At 35.6% G+C, this 16257-nt stretch overlaps 1 pseudogene; it reads left to right on the top strand.

Moving 5' to 3' along the window:
• Positions 1 to 10580: 10580 nt before the first annotated feature.
• On the top strand, positions 10581 to 14752 carry LOC149244491 (potassium channel AKT1-like; annotated as a pseudogene).
• The last annotated feature ends 1505 nt before the right edge of the window (positions 14753 to 16257 follow it).

Below are 16257 nucleotides of genomic sequence, written 5' to 3'. Positions count from 1 at the left end.
GTTTGTGAATACGACTGTGAAGAAACCCTTGGACCCAAGGTGGAGGGTTATTTCCCCATTAGGTTTCCATTGGTTTCTTATCGAAACCTGTAAAGCCTTCTCCGTTGGCCATATCCCCATAAATTTATAGATAACTGCGTATGTTGCCATGTGATCCCTATGCTCCTATAGCGCCGGATTATTTAAAACAACCCAGGGTTTAATGGCTAACCTGGGTTTGCAGAGTCTTGTCACACTCATATGCTTAGTCTTCTGACTGCTTCCTTTTTTTCTCTTCTCTCCTCTACCTTCCTCATGATCCTTTTCCTGCTCATGAGAACTGATGTTTTCCAGCTTTTCTGTGCTAATCCTCTTTGTTCCTACCTCCATTGGCTTTTTGAAGCAATTCAAACCCACTTCCTTGTTTCTGTTTGCCACTACATGGCTGTAGGAGGGAGTAGAACTCCCCCCTCCTCGCCCTTCCATGGCTACCAACAATCCCTGTTGGTTCAAATCCTCATTCTCTGCTTTCCCCTGCAGCGCTGTGCTCCCTCGAATTTTTCTCTTAATGCTCATCATCAACTTTAGTGTATTAAAGAGTTTTTTAGGTTGCATTGGCTTTTAATAAATTAAAAAAAATAGATTTGTTGCCAACCAATTTCCTAGGGATATAAGATTATTCCAATTTTCATTACTTCCTCCATGATAAATTCATCATTAGTCTTTATAACATTCATTTAGATATAAGATTTTTTATTTTTTTTAACAAAGTGGTCCATTATTTTGAATAAAATTTTAAAAATTGATTTGTATCATGTGACTCCCCACCGACCAATTTTCTAGGGATTTGAGATTACTCTAGTTTCAATATACTCCTCAAAATAAGTTCCTTATTATTATTTATAACATTCACTTACATTTATTTATTTTTCTTAAGTAAAAGTTGCCCCATAAACATTTTATGCATGGTTAATGAAGTAAATGTCTGTATTAGTAAGACATGCTTCGTGTTGTAATAATTTTTTTGGGTGACCCATAATTTTTTTATACATGGTTAATAAAGTAAATGTGTGCATTAGTAAGTCATTATTATTGTTGTAATATTTTTTTCGTTATTTTTATGAGGCCTTTAGCTATATCAACCAAATTAAAAATATCATTGTGGGTGTACTAGTTTTACAAGTTAATAATGTCCACAGGTAAAGTGATGGTAAATATCCATGGTTAAGAATCTTGTCATATTGTTATAAGATCTTTTAGTTGTGCAGCTTTTTGTTTCTACTAAAAAGCAGTTAACACAAGACTGTAAACAAGAATTTGACTTTTGGTTTTGGCTCCATTTCCTTCTTAATATAAGCAGTCCTCATTTACAATGTCATTTTATAACATATTGCCGAAGGTTACAGAAGGACTAACAGAGAGAGTGGAGAAACTGAAGACAACATATAGTTCTGGCATCAAAGATCTGCATAATCTAGCCCATGCACTTGATGAAACGTCCCTGTCAAGTTTTGAGAAACTCAACTTAACAATATCTAAACAGTCTTCAGCTCTAGATGATGTAAGATTCTACTTTGTCACAATTCACAAAGTAGTGAAGTGAATAGTGGATTTATATATATTTTAATTTTTACTTGTGTGCAGGTTTTGGCCATTGTTGTTTTAGAGGTTGATGCAATGCTCTAACCAACTCAGACTCTGTAATCAATATTACCAGCTATGTGTACTCTAATAGAGTAATCCTTCGCCACAAAATGTTGTTGCTTTGATTTCCTTCATCTAAGGTCTCTTTCAAGCTACCATTCAATATCGTTTTCATTTTACTGAAAACATGGAACATGCTTATCATTTGGGTTACTAACAATATCTATTTCATGTATTTTAATTGATACACAGTCACATCGTGGCACTTTAAGATCACATTTTTTACTACTCCGTTAGGAACAATTAGAAAATATTTTTTTATGGGAATTTACACAAAAAATTCATAAACAGGGAAACTTTACTATGGCCATATCTATATCTATATCTATATATATATATATATATATAGATGTATATGTATGTATATATATAGTTGCTTCTTGATCTAAGTTCAAATTTTTATAAATCATAAACTTTTGAGTGAATAGAATTAACCACTGCGACAGTAAAAGAGGCACACTAGAGACTAGAGAGCATAATAGCTCAAAGAAAGGAGTAGCAAATACAAACAATGCATAAGTCAACAGCCTTAAAAGTTTCCTCGGCTCAAATCTATCCACTTCAATCAACAAAAATCTGTCCCCCTTCTTGGCATACATTTTGAAACCTTTTACCAGTCTCTTAAAGATTATTCTTGTAGACCTCAAATAACACCAACCTTAGGTGATGCGACAAGTAATGATCACGACTAGGGGCAAAAATTGAAACAATTCCCAAAAAAATTGGATTCAAACCACACAACTAAAGATCCAATATCATGCCTCAATCTACTTGTTTCTTGCATCCTACCATGATTCCATTTGTCTCTTCAAAGAGCATTCAAGCACCTTCAGGGCTTTTTCTATTTAGTCATCTCTTATCTCTCTTGTGGAATGCATGTTTCCATTTGTCTTAGCCCTTTCTGGAGGGAGTTCCTATGCCTGCAAAATTAAGGATCACAAATAAGGAGTAGTCTACAAAATAGTTAACACTTTATCACAAGCATAAAAGGACAGAACATCGTTCAATGAACATCAACAAATCATGAAGAGGGCATGTTTAAAATAAGATAACAATCTACTACGCTATCATATATTATTCCATGAAGGCAAAATCAGCTTGATGAAGTCATGAAAATCCAACGAGATCTTTGACTAGAGGCAAGGAATAAAAAATCCAACAACAAAAAACGCAATGATAAGGTTCAAACCTCGTTGGCCTTTGACCATCTAACCATAACTTTATAAAGATGTAAAATATAAAGATCTATAAATCTAATAAACATCAAACGATGAACATAGGTATGAGAACATAGTAACTACATGTTTAAGTATAAAAATCAAACATGTTGCTTGAACATAAATAAGTAAAGAGATTCTATTTGACAGCGAGCAAATTTTTCAGTGACCATGAACAGATTATGAAAAAGGTATTTTCATAACACCATAACAATGGGAAAACATAAATATACTTATCATATGAAAAAGGGCCACCTGACGACGCCATGATAACCTAGCTTATCTATTTTTTGTGCATACCTCATTGATTCCCACTAGAGTTGAAGTCCTTCCATAGATGATCAATCATGGTAGAAGATGATGCTTCTCCACTTATTCTATAGTTACCTAGAAAAGTGTCAAACGTTATCGCAAAGAAATTCTCTAGAGCATCAAGGTATATGTGCACACACAATGAAAGAGTGTCAAATGTACCTGGCATGGCAACTAAGGTTGGATGGTCTTGCATCTCCCTTTGGTCTTGGGTTATCACCATGGTTGGGGATTGTTGCATTGCTGTAAAAATAAATATACCACATGTTAAAGAATAGTGATGATTAAATACTTAAATCTAAAACCATGACTCTATTCAACACATGAAAATAACCTGGAACCATAGACACAACATTATTTGATCGATGATGTCCTTGTTTATTGAGGTATCGAAACTCAAATGGTTCATATTTTGATGGATCAACATTTAAATCAATTTCCAAACCATTGTTTCTTCTGTTTCTTCTTCTTTTCTTTGTGGGGCTAAGGAACCTCTTCTTCCTCTTCAAAGATGGATCAAGAGAACCCAATCCACGTGTGAAGTCAAAATCAGTAACGTGCAAATTATTGGTTTCATTGAACATTTTTTTAAACATACCAGTCAACTGGATTTTCTTCGCCAAAGTAGTAGGATGGTTATCTAAAATAATATGTGTATAGCTAAACAACTCCTCCCTTGCCAAATGAAGTGCCTCGACATCTGCATCAACAACATTTGTGGCCATAAGGGTAGCATCGACATCTACATCATGGTTTTCAGGCTCTATATTAATCTCAGGTGGGTCATTGCATATGTTATCCTCTGCGTGTTGATGAAGCAATGGATTTGAATTAGCCGAGTGGAAATACAACCAATTAACCTTTATGGCATGCTTTCAGATGTTTCCACGAATAGACCATGGACATTCACACGTTATAAAATCCTTACGATACCAGGTGACAAGGTATTTTTCACCTCGATTTATCTGATTTCTCACCCAATAAGCATGGGTTATGCTCTCATGAGGACAACAATCAGTATCCATAATTTTTCTTGCTCGTTCCACTGATAATTCTAGCTGCTTTTCTCTCTTGTAGTTGTTTAGAAATCCTTCTTCTTTTAAGATTTCCTTGAACCGATAACAAGGTTCAACTATTGTTAGTAGCATATGCAATAACCAATCCATCGTTCAGGCACATTTTTTCCTTCTAACAGATAGAAATGTTGTTATTAGGTAACAATGGTATGACTCAACAGCATTATTGGTCTCTTGCTTTGCATGAGGAAACTGCCGACAACCTTTCACCCACATACCTAATTGCAAATAGAACGATGTAAGTCTCACTATATCACCTTTATAAAAGAAAAAAAATGCATATAATACGAAAAAAATGTTTACTTACAAATCTTATCTCCAATGACCCAATTCTTGTTGAAATAGTCTAAGAACTTCTCTTCATCTGCAAACTTGATAAAAAAATTAATTGATTGCATCTTCCACTTCATAATTGAGAGTGTCTTTCATGATGAAACCTAACTCATTGAAGATCTCCTTGGCTTTTATGGAACTAGTGGCCAACCAATTGACATTTTTCAACCAAGCCCTATGTACATGCCAAACGCATAAGATCACATCACAACCTGTGATCCTCCTGCCATATTCAATGCATTTTAGTGTGGTATTTTTATAAAGAATGCAAGTTTGGTTATATCATGACAATGTTAAATTTACTTCAAGGCACTGATTTTAGCCAGTGCATCATCAACCATGAAAGTATTGACTTTCCAATCAGGACGGGCTTGGAAACACTTGCGTTTGAGTTGCTCTAGCCATATTGCAATATCATCTGATGTGTTTCGTGATGCCACGACCCATGGAACAATCACCCCACTTTTTTGTTCATCAAATGCCACGAGTGTATACAACTGATACCATCATTTTCAACATTACATAAATTCAAATACAATTTATTAATCATTCTGAATGTATACAACTTAAATAAATATATTCAATAAATCATTGGCATCTAACTTACCCCATATTTATTTGTGTTAAATATTGAATCCATGGCTATTAAGCTATTGTGTGATAGCTTGACCATTGTCTCTAACATCCACTTTGTTTGAATCCCTATTATAAAAGGGACCTCCACACCATTGGGCTTTTGGTAAAAGAACAAATCTTCCCGATACTTTTAATACCAAAGGTTTACACTCATTTAATCCTTTTTGTGAAGTTGATAATTTCCCTTCGCCAACCTATTATAGATGTTTACAATATCTTTCCTGCATAAGAAGAAATCTCTATCTCGAGCTGCCACATCGATGTCAATATGTCTTTTAATGTGAGTTCTATACTACATCAATAGGCACTCCCAAAAAGAAACAACTCTCTACATATACAACAACGTCCCTTGAAAGATTTGGCTTATGCAAGGTTGTGGTCTCACCTGAAGTGTCACATTGACCATGACAAGCCCAACCTTCCACATCTTCATGTTCATATATATTGAAAGTTAATATTGCTCTATCGGGAATTTCATGCATAACGTTCACAATAAAGTGGCATTGGAAACCCCTATTCTACACAAATGAGGTCCTTCGTTTAGCTGAAAGATTTCCTCTTTTGTCCTCTGGACCAAATGAACAATGATAACTACACAAAAGATTTAAATTATTAGTACATACAAATAAAGATAACCGTGGTTTCAAAAGATCTAAACAATACATATTTTAAATACTCACATATCATATTGCAATGCAGCAGTAGCTCTTTCTTTTGGTTCTTTTTTTCTTTTTCGTATGAATTTACATGGAGCAATAGGACTTTCTTCCTTTTCTTTGATAAATTCAGCAACTCGTCGTAATGGGATTACAACAACTTGATCAATACTATTGTTTTTTCTATTTATTTCCACCCAAACCAAGTCTTTACTAGAGAACGTCATTTTGCCTTTGAGGTCTTGCACCTCAAGATCCATGATATATTTCCATTTGCTTTGCTTGCCCATTTTGAACTGATCTGGTCAAACAATATGCAAGGACATCAAAACCGAAATATCAATATTAGCGAGTTATCCAACATATATATAAATATAAAACCTCTTTTATGTTTTTTTTGAGGTCTAAAATATCAATCACTCAATAATGACAAAAATAAATAACACAAAAGGATGCAAAAAATTTGGGATGCAAGCATTTCCTTTAAGATGTTGCTTCTTGCATCATTCACTTTGAACATGGCGTTCCTAATAGGAAAGATTCCTTTGACAACATGAAGAGATGCAATCCAATGAATGTTGGCCATGTTTTTTTAGGGTCACCATTTGCTAAACACGACTATACTTGAATGAAAGGGCTTCCTAGAATGTATGTTTACATCACAACTCTACTAGTAGTTTGTCCTCAAAGATTATCAGTGTTTCCATAATATATGTGAAATTTATAGCGGGCAATCATTAGGCTCACATGCCACTACCCGTGGCAAAAGAGACATGTTAGAACAAAGAAAAAGCAATGAAATTTTCTCAGGCATTTCGTCAAACATTTGGCAAGCAAACTTAATTGCACCCTGTTTAACATATCCTTGTAATAGCATTCCTCTCATACATTTTGTTAAACACTTGGCGCACATCATTTACACTTCCACATTTAACATACATGTTGATGAGATTGTTTTCTACAAATACATTTGGCTCTAACCCACTTTTTATCATATGGGTATGGATCCACTTACCCTCTGCCAAGGCTTTTGTGTCAACACATCCCTGCAAGACACTGGCATATTCATTCTGTAATGGTTTTATGTTTTACTTCAGTTAAAGGTTGCTTTCTATTCTTACTTTCTCCCAGCTGTCCAATTTCTCAGATGGGAATGTTTATTGCAATCCAGCAATATTATGTGTAAATGGCAAAATTGAGCTGATAAAAAACAACAATTTGAATATCAAAATAAAAGAAATATTGTTCCTATTGTTATTATTTTGCCACCTTTGAAGTTTGACTAGTTGTTGTTTCTTTTCCAACAAATACAAAACTTTGAAGATGGCCTAACCCTCCTTTCTGAGATGACAATGGACTTACTGGTACATACTTGCATCTTGTTAGTAAAACTGGAGTTATGTAGCTGATTAACCAACTATTTCTTTTTCCTTTTAAAATGATTTCCATTTTTGTAGAGGCACTTTTCTTTCACGTTCATCGCTAATGGAGACTGTCTAACTTTCACCTTCTTTTTTGGATATTTTCAGAATACTATGTAATATAATTCATAGTCATGACCTTCCGCAGCAGAAGATTGTTTTGCAATACCACAAATTTCTATAAAAGACATCTAATGGGTAGAAGAAGCAGAGGTTCATTGGTTAAAGTTTTTTAGTAGTACGGTGATCAATATCTTGACCATGCAAATATGAATATAAAATAAATTTGATGAATGGAAGTATTTTCAAGAGAAAGTAAATTCATTTGAAGCAAAACTTGGGAAAATTGGAATCACGATTTACTGGCAAAATCTGTAAAATAAGCTTACATAGGAGAGGCAATCTGTAGATTGTGTTTTGTATGCACTTTCTCCATAGTAGAGGAATTTAGTATATTGTTGGTTTTACCAATAAATTGCAGGCTTCACAAGCTGAGGATTGGATTAAACTTTGGGGAGGTTCAGTAGATTCAATCAAAGACAGTTTAAGGAAGGTAGATAAAGCAAACCCTTTATAATTTACTATGTGATATCTTGTGTTATACAGAGATGTTAGACTACTCCATGCTGGAATGTTTTCATATTTTCCTTGAAACATGGACTATCCTTCATGTCAGGATTCACTTTGGTTCATGCTGGATTACAAATTTGGTTTTGTTGTTGGTTTCCATCTAATGTTTAAGATTCCAAACCTAGAGAACTATTTCACTTGTCTTTTCAACAAAAGATATAGGTGGAAGTGACTGCCGATGAGGAACATGCTTTTTCATCATGTGTCATGGTGTTTTCAATCTATGGTTTCTTTATTGTCTTAAAGGTCTTTGTTCCATTTGCAGATTCTCCATAAGAAGTTAGAGCTAGGACATCCATGCCCTGTTTTTGATTGATAGGGGTTTTCATTCTCTAATTAAATTATCACCTTAAATATCCTTGTTCGGTTTCTAGATGTCTTATGAGAACCCAAACAAAGAGTTCCATTTAATCCTTCTTTGCTGGTTGGAACTTAGATTTATGCTTCAAATTCAAACTTTGTGAGGGAGTTTTTATCTGATCCCCTCCCCCCCTTCAATACTTTTACGCTTGGAGGAGAGTTTTGAACTGTTTCATGACAAATTGAATTGTATGTGTAGGGGAAATATGTGAAAAAACAGGCGATGCTGATATGGAAGTTATTTATGCTTTTGCTGCTCGGGGTTAGTGGAATATTCATGTGCTTTCTTGGTGTTGATCGGAGGATCACTGTTGGGAAATCAAGATAGGGTTCCCCTTTGGAGAACAAGACAAATCACACACAATGCCAGCAACCAAATACTCACAATTTTCCTGTTCATTACCCTCAACCAGGTTCTTAGAATAGGTACTGGAATGGCAATGAGACAACTTCCCTAAATCCATTAAATTATCCTTGGTGCATTAGTGAGGTCTGATTGTTGGTTTGCTATTGTTTGTATTTCTGGTTGCCAAAGAAGAATGTTCTTGCACTCCTGTACACAATTTTCTACTATTGTCTATGCAAAGATTGAGAAGAAGATTGAGAAGTGGATGGTTTGAAACCCTCCTTAACAACCATCCAAACGTCAATTCACATGGAGCGCTATTTGCAAATGAGACCAGGAGGGAAAACTTTGCTTCCATCAGACAGATTCTTGATAAAGTATATAATCTTGACTGGAATAGTAGTGCTTCTAAGAATGACTGCACTACGGCCGTTGGATTCAAGTGGATGCTTAATCAGGTAAACTGATTTATTGCTATAACCAGTTTTTGATATATTCAAGTTACCTTTTTTAGCATGCTGTCAACTACTAGCTCAATGGGCATACGATTGAACGTTCATGGTGTCTTTTTATTTCTGAATTGCACCTTGCATCCTTATACTAACCTATTTTTATGATTTTCCTCTGCTTTCTAATGTTGTATTTGAGTAGAATCCAGAAAAAGAGAGATATACTTGAGTAGGGAATTTTTTATCTTCTGTGGCATGTGTGAAAAATAAATAAGAACAAGGATTCCTTTAGTGCTGTCCATTTTGAGTTGGATTGTTGTATCCATTTCTAAAGCCTTTTTATAGGATAAATTTGCTGAATCTTTTAGATTTCTATTTTAAATTCATGAGTGATTTCTGTTTTATAAATCTCTTAAGAAAATGTTGCTTACACAAGGATCTCATTTCTAGGCGTTGAAACAAGGGCCCTCTGCCAGTCTGTAGGATGTACAGTAAGCTAAATATCAAACTATACATGTTTAGAAGGTATTTTTTTTGACAGTATGCAAGGAGCAGACATGTTTAGAAGGGAGTTTTATTGACAGTATGTGAGGAGGACAGAATAGTCCAGCAGAAGCAAAGGAGTCATTCTATGCTAACAACTGGGTCAGCAGAAAATAATGCTATGCTAACAATTGGGCAATTAGAAGTCGTGTATTATCTTAGGGTTCTTCTCTTGGGTATGCTGCACGAATATAATCTATAGCTAGAACTTCTACCTTCCATTAGAATTGCTCTCCATCTATTTGAAGATGAATAATTTCCATAAGATGCTTCTTTCATGTTTGATGGCATAAGAACCTTTTCCCATGACCCACTGTTTAATTTTAAATCCCAGTGTGTTACTATTTTAAATTCATTCCTTTGCTAGTATAAATCTGTGTCTCACCAACCTGTCAACCATACCTCCCTAAAAAGACCTCCTTTAAATCATTAGAGGGAAAAAGGAATGCTGCATCAAATAACTTTTCACAAGGCTGTCACTTGATAACAAGAAAATTGATGCAGATGGTCATTCCACTTAGAGACATAACTAAGCAGAACAAAGGATCAATTTTCAATACATGTCGAAGATATTACACATGCAGCATGTATAATGGGTGAGATTTGGCATGTAAAACAGTCGTTTGGGTACTGATTTTAGAAAATAAATTATTATTTTAAAATGCATTTGCATGTGATATACCATGAACAATCTACAATGAACCTGCGTGTTTGTCGCGTGGGTGGTGAGGTGCAGAGCCCGGGAGTGAACTTTGCGCCTTAATCTGGTGATCTGGAGGCGCGGAGTGAGTCTTCCAAAATGTTCTGGTTACGTGGTGAGCTGCAGGGGATGCCGGGTCGAATTGGTAAGGGAGCAGCCCGCTGGTTATTTTGGAATTCAAATTCGATGGTGAATTAATTCCCGGACGGCAAGACGCGATGGAAATCGGAATGTTTGTCAAATTCCTGTCAGTCGTCGACATTAATGGGGAGGGTGGCGGAGGCGGAGGCGGAGGAATCGCTGGTGGCCGGAGCCGGAGGTTTTCCCGGGTGGGGACACAATTCCTCCGCCTTCCAACTCCAACCCTAGTGTTGGTGGCACGAGTCATGCAATTAAGTGTTCCTGCTAGACAAGCCCTTCACTTCCTAAAAGAGTGATGATTCATAGGAATCACCCAATTCACATCAAAGAAAATAAGCAACTGGGGAAAGTGATACTCTTTTCAAATGAAATTCAGGAGCTACTGAAAATTGGGGGTAAGTATTTATTTTATATATGAACTCATGATTTCATGGGTTAAGATTTCATATAATATTAGAAATTAGAGCACTGTACAAGAACTTAAAATGATCCATTCACAAAATTGTTGTTCTTGCAGGTGAAAATTTTGGTTATTTGACTGTGAAAGTTGAGTGAAGATTCTGCAGCAATAGATTTATTAACATCATAGTTGAAGAGTTTTAAAGTTCTGTGTTCGTGCTTGTGGCTGCATTCATCAAAGACTGGTGTTATATGTGAGTTGGAGTGTTGGTATATTTTGGGTTATATGGCCATGGTATATGCTGGTGTGTTCTTTAATGTGAATTCGTTGGAATGAAGTCTCCTGTACTCTGCATTGAACTATTTGCATTGAGCTTGGCTTGGTTTTGATCCACTGATTAAATTCGACTATACCCAAGATTGTTTGTTGAAGTTGGAAGGTGCGATGGAATGTTGAGCTATCCTAGCCTCTCTTGAAACTTGTGCGTTGGTGTGTTGTTCAAGATCTGTGCATTGGTCCTTTTATTAAGTGTTGGTTTCTCTTCCTAGAACCAATCCCCTGTGCATTTGGTTGAACGGCGATATTTTATGTGTGAGTAATTTCTATTATGATATATTGTTAAACGTTGTGTGGTATATATGGTATGAATGCTGGTCATTTATGTTGGGATTCGAGGGTGAAGTACTGAGCTTGTATACTTTCCGGAGCTGCTTTGAATGTTCTCTCTGCTTTGGGCTCTTTGTTAGCATTGGTTGGAACCTGGAAGTCAGCTCGTTGGAATTGTGCATGCGAGAATGAATTTTATATATGCTGGTGAATGGTTGAAGTGTTGATTCTAGTGCGTTTCTTAGTATGTACGCTGGTCGAAACTCTAGCGTGTTGGTAACTTAAGTTGCTTATTGTGAATTAAAAATCTGTGTTCAAGACTGTTGCGTATAGCCATGCTCTATTTTAGTATGTGCGTTGGTGGAATGAAGACTCTGAATTTTATTTGTGATATGTGCATCCATGTGTGTTGCTCTCCATAAGGTGCATTTTTTGAATTGGTGTATACATTGGATGCATTGGGCACATATATGTGCATTTTAAGACCATCATTCCATTTATCAAAGCCGATCATTGCTGCACTTTATTAAGGAGGTTGTTTTTTTCATTACTTATATAATAAGTCATTGACTGATGTTGGTTCAAATATGCCTCTACGTCTGGGCCAAGCCTTCAATATATCTCCATAGATGAGAAGGTTACAGACATTCCAAGCAAGGCCTTGGCTAAATAGAAGCTTGAAGTTTATAGAGAGATGACATTTTAAAGTGAAGTGCCTTTTATTAAAACAAGTTTAGTTTTTAATGAAATGTAAATTTTTTACATTAGTGAATTTGGTGGATCTTGATTGTTGATCGGGTCTTAATCTCAAATGTCTTTGAAATTTCTTGCATGCTAAATGGTTAGTTGATTTTTCAATTTTCAAAACCATGGAGTAGATGATTAGTGTCATTCTTTCATCGAATATGCTTGAAACCTACAATAAATAGAAATTTAACTCTCCATAAAGAATTATCTCATCATCTTCCTTGGTGACAAAGGTATATTTGCACATGGTTCATACTTGACGTCTGTTCAACAACACCCTTTCAGGCAGCTAGTCTAATATTCAGAGGGAAACTAGGGTTAGGGTTCAGTGCTCTTAATATGCTGCTTCTCTAGCGTTTAAGGCAAGTCAGTGCTCTGTCCTCATGACTAGAGAATAATATCTGACTCAACTATTTATGGATACAATGTTCTAAGCTTGTTTGTGTAAGTTAACACCAACAATATCATTTTTTCTTGAATTTAGTGGAAGGCAATATTTAATTGCAAATAATATTCACTCGCATAATGAATCTTAAACCATATTTGCTCAACTATGCAGGTAACACTTTTTGCAGTTCACTGTGCTGGATGCCTTTCATATCTACTCACTAGTAGATATCATGATCCAACTAGGACATGGATTGGTGCTGCATTTCCACATTTTATGAAACAAACCCTTTGGATTCGCTATATTATTGCAATCTATTTTTTCATTACAACTCTGACGACTATTGGATGTGGAGACAAGCATGTTGAAAATATGAGATAAATGATATTTGATATCATCTACATGTTATTTAATCTAGGTTTGACCACATACTTCATAGGAAACATGACAAATGTAATTGTACATGGCACAAGTCAGACCATGAAATTTGTAAGGAATATATTTTTAATAAATTTGTGTATCGGAAAGTTATACTTACATATTCTCTCTTTTCAGTGTAAAAATACGACATCATATGAGGATTTGACTTTCATTTTGATTGAAGACAGACACAATTTAGGAAGCTTCAAGATTTTCTTTTAGGAATCAGTTGCCACTGCAATTTCAAGATCAAATGTTGGCACATATACACTTGATATTCAGGACAAGAGGGATTGCAGCAAGAAGAAACATTAAATGATCTTCCGAAGGCCATCCACACAAGCATTGCAAACGTCTTGGTTTTTCCTATTTTTAATAAACCTTATGTTTTCCAAGGAGTGTCACATGATTTTCTTTTCCACCTTGTAAGTACTGCCTAATTATGGTAAGGATACCCTATTTTGTTTCCTTGCTAGTGGGCTTTAGTACAACAACTTTTAGGAAAAAATAACCTAATAGTCATCGTGTGCTTGGAAGGTTTAAGAGATGGAGGCAAAGTACTTTCCCCCAAAGAAAGATGTCATTTTAATGAATGAATAGCCCAAAAAAAATTATGTGTCAGTGTCTTGTGTTGTGGTAGGTATCTTTCTGAACATTACAGAGTCTAAAATTTCAAAACTTTTAGGTGGTTCACTTTATTTCTTTTGCCAAATGTGTGTCTTCAAACAGAGAACTGAAACAAAGTGTTGTAAATGTTGATGTGGAGCTAAAATAACATTTAAATTTTGTTTCATTTTGCAGGACAAACTAGTAGACAAAGACAAGGGTAAAAGAGAGTAGGCAAGCTAATTTTTATTAAATGAAAGTGATTATTCATGCTCTTAGTATCTTCGTGGTAGGAGAGTCATTACATAATAAGCATGACTATTAGAATGTTTGCATCTCATCTAAAAATAAATTTGGAACAACCGTTTGTTTCACTTTATGTTTTAGTCCCATTGGAAAATTTGAAGTACAAAAATGACATATCTCGTTCCAAATTACTTGTTTGTTTTACCCTGGGGATTAGTAGCACATATATTGTTTTGAGATCACAAAACTAAGTCAGCTGGTTTCTTTATTGTAAACTCATCTCCTACTACATTCAAGATTCTTGGGGAGTCCTAGTTCAGAGATGTTTTTAGAGACATTGGAGTGCTTTGCTATAGACCACAACCATACACAATATGTTCAAAGAGGCTTTCTCAAATTTTGCGACTCAACCGCAATTCATTCATGAATATTGTACAATTTAATAATGCAGATGGAACGCACATCATGAACAACCTTCTTAAGGTTTGCAAGCAATAATTATGAAAAATATGTTGAGTGAAATTACCATAATATGTTTTTCTAGGAATAGGATCAGTTAAATGTTATAATGTAATGTCTTGGTTAGTATTGCAGGAAAACTTAACTTTGTGTTTATATGACTCTAACAATTGAAGCGATTGAAGGACCCAATTTTTGGACAACTTTCAAAAGAGATAGATTAGTTGCTAGCAATAGGAAGAATGGATGTACTTGTTCGTCTCCGTTTTGTTGCTTCAATAGGGGATGCCCTTATAGTGGAGAAATTATTGAAAAGAGGGATGGATCCTAATGAATCAGGAATGGCCACACACCCTGTCATGTTCCTTCTCAAATGAATTAGTCACAGGGTGCAACAACATAATTTTGGCATCAATTTTTGCTTAGGAGGAGGACCCCACACACAAAACTTAGGAACTATAGAGAATTTGATTTATTTCTAGCAGCTAGTGGAATGTGGGGGCCACCACATGCATAATTTGAACTTAGCCAAGGAATGCATTGGTGACAATTAGAACTAGTGGAAGGAGGGGCCGACTAGAGGCTAAGGGGGTCGAAAGTGATAAAAGAGGATGGAGCTCTCATTTTTCAGTGTTCTGATTATTTGACAAACAAACTTACTGTTGTACGCTATGCTTCTTAGTGAGTCTACCGGTTGTTTAGCCATGAGTCTTCTGTAGGGAAGATTCAACCTCTACTTCAAGGGATTATCTGTGCCCTCCCTAGAGAGGTTGTTTCAGATAGGTTGCAAGAGTTGAAACATCGATTCACAGTTCATCCACCCACGTAGAGGAAGGGACTGTGCACTTTCTAGGTAGCCATATATACCCATAGGAGGATTTAGCCAGCTAGGAGGAACCTAACTTGCTCGAAGTTTCGGGAGAAAGGAAGGTAGAGGGATGAGGGTATTTGTTGAAAATAGCAACAAGAAATGATAAAAATATAATCCATAAATTCCAATTTTAATTTGTCCTTGAATTAAAATTGTGGATTACAATTCGAATTTAGTCTCACTAGCTGCTTGAAAATAATTAATTTATTCATTATGGATTAATTAGTTGGATAAATTCAAGTTAGAAGTCTTTCTGCAGTCATGCAATAGTTATCCCTTAAATTAATGAGATAAGATTGAGTTATATTTGAGTTGTAATTAGTTAGCTCAGTTTACTGAGTTAATTCCAGTTAAATTAGTTCCAAATTGTTTGAGGAACTAATTGTGAGTTATCAGTCAGTTGATGTATGCATGCACTCCACCAGTGTACTCTAGATAACTGAAGATTCCCTCATTAGAAACTCATGCATGTCTATTCTGAGAAAGACCCAGTTGAGCTAAATGTCAAGGATAGGTTACTATCAGTTGCATGTGTTTTCCTATAAAGGAAACTCATCCATGCAGTCAAGAGAAGGTTCCCTGAGGATTGCGTAGTTCTGATAGTGTGTTAGAGTAGTGTGTGAGGGTAGTGTTACACTGGGTGAAGGAGAGCATCTGAGAGGTAACTGCACAAGGAAATAGGAGCTTGGAGGGAAGAGAAGAAGGCTTGTGAGAAGCAAGGTTTTCCTGTGAGAATCCAGGAGGATTGTACTGAGCATTGGCTAGTTGTGAGAGCTAAGGCTTTGTATAATTCTGATGTATTTCCACCTTGTATGATAATACAGATAGTGGGGTTTTTAGCTGAGGCTTTCCCCTGAGCATTTTCTGTGTTTCATGTGAATTGATTCTTCTTCTTATGTTTATATGTGTTCAACTATGATTCAACTCAATCTTTAAGATGCCGCAAGTTTGATAGTAGAAGTAGATTATAGTATTTTGCTTTGGTATATTGCATTATCAAGTTAACCTACA

This window comes from Pinus tabuliformis, chromosome 8 (genome assembly GCF_031772625.1).
Source record: "Pinus tabuliformis cultivar Carrire ecotype Pingquan chromosome 8, CPIR1, whole genome shotgun sequence".
Taxonomy (NCBI): Eukaryota; Viridiplantae; Streptophyta; class Pinopsida; order Pinales; family Pinaceae; genus Pinus; species Pinus tabuliformis.
This window is presented reverse-complemented; position numbering and strand designations above follow the sequence as displayed.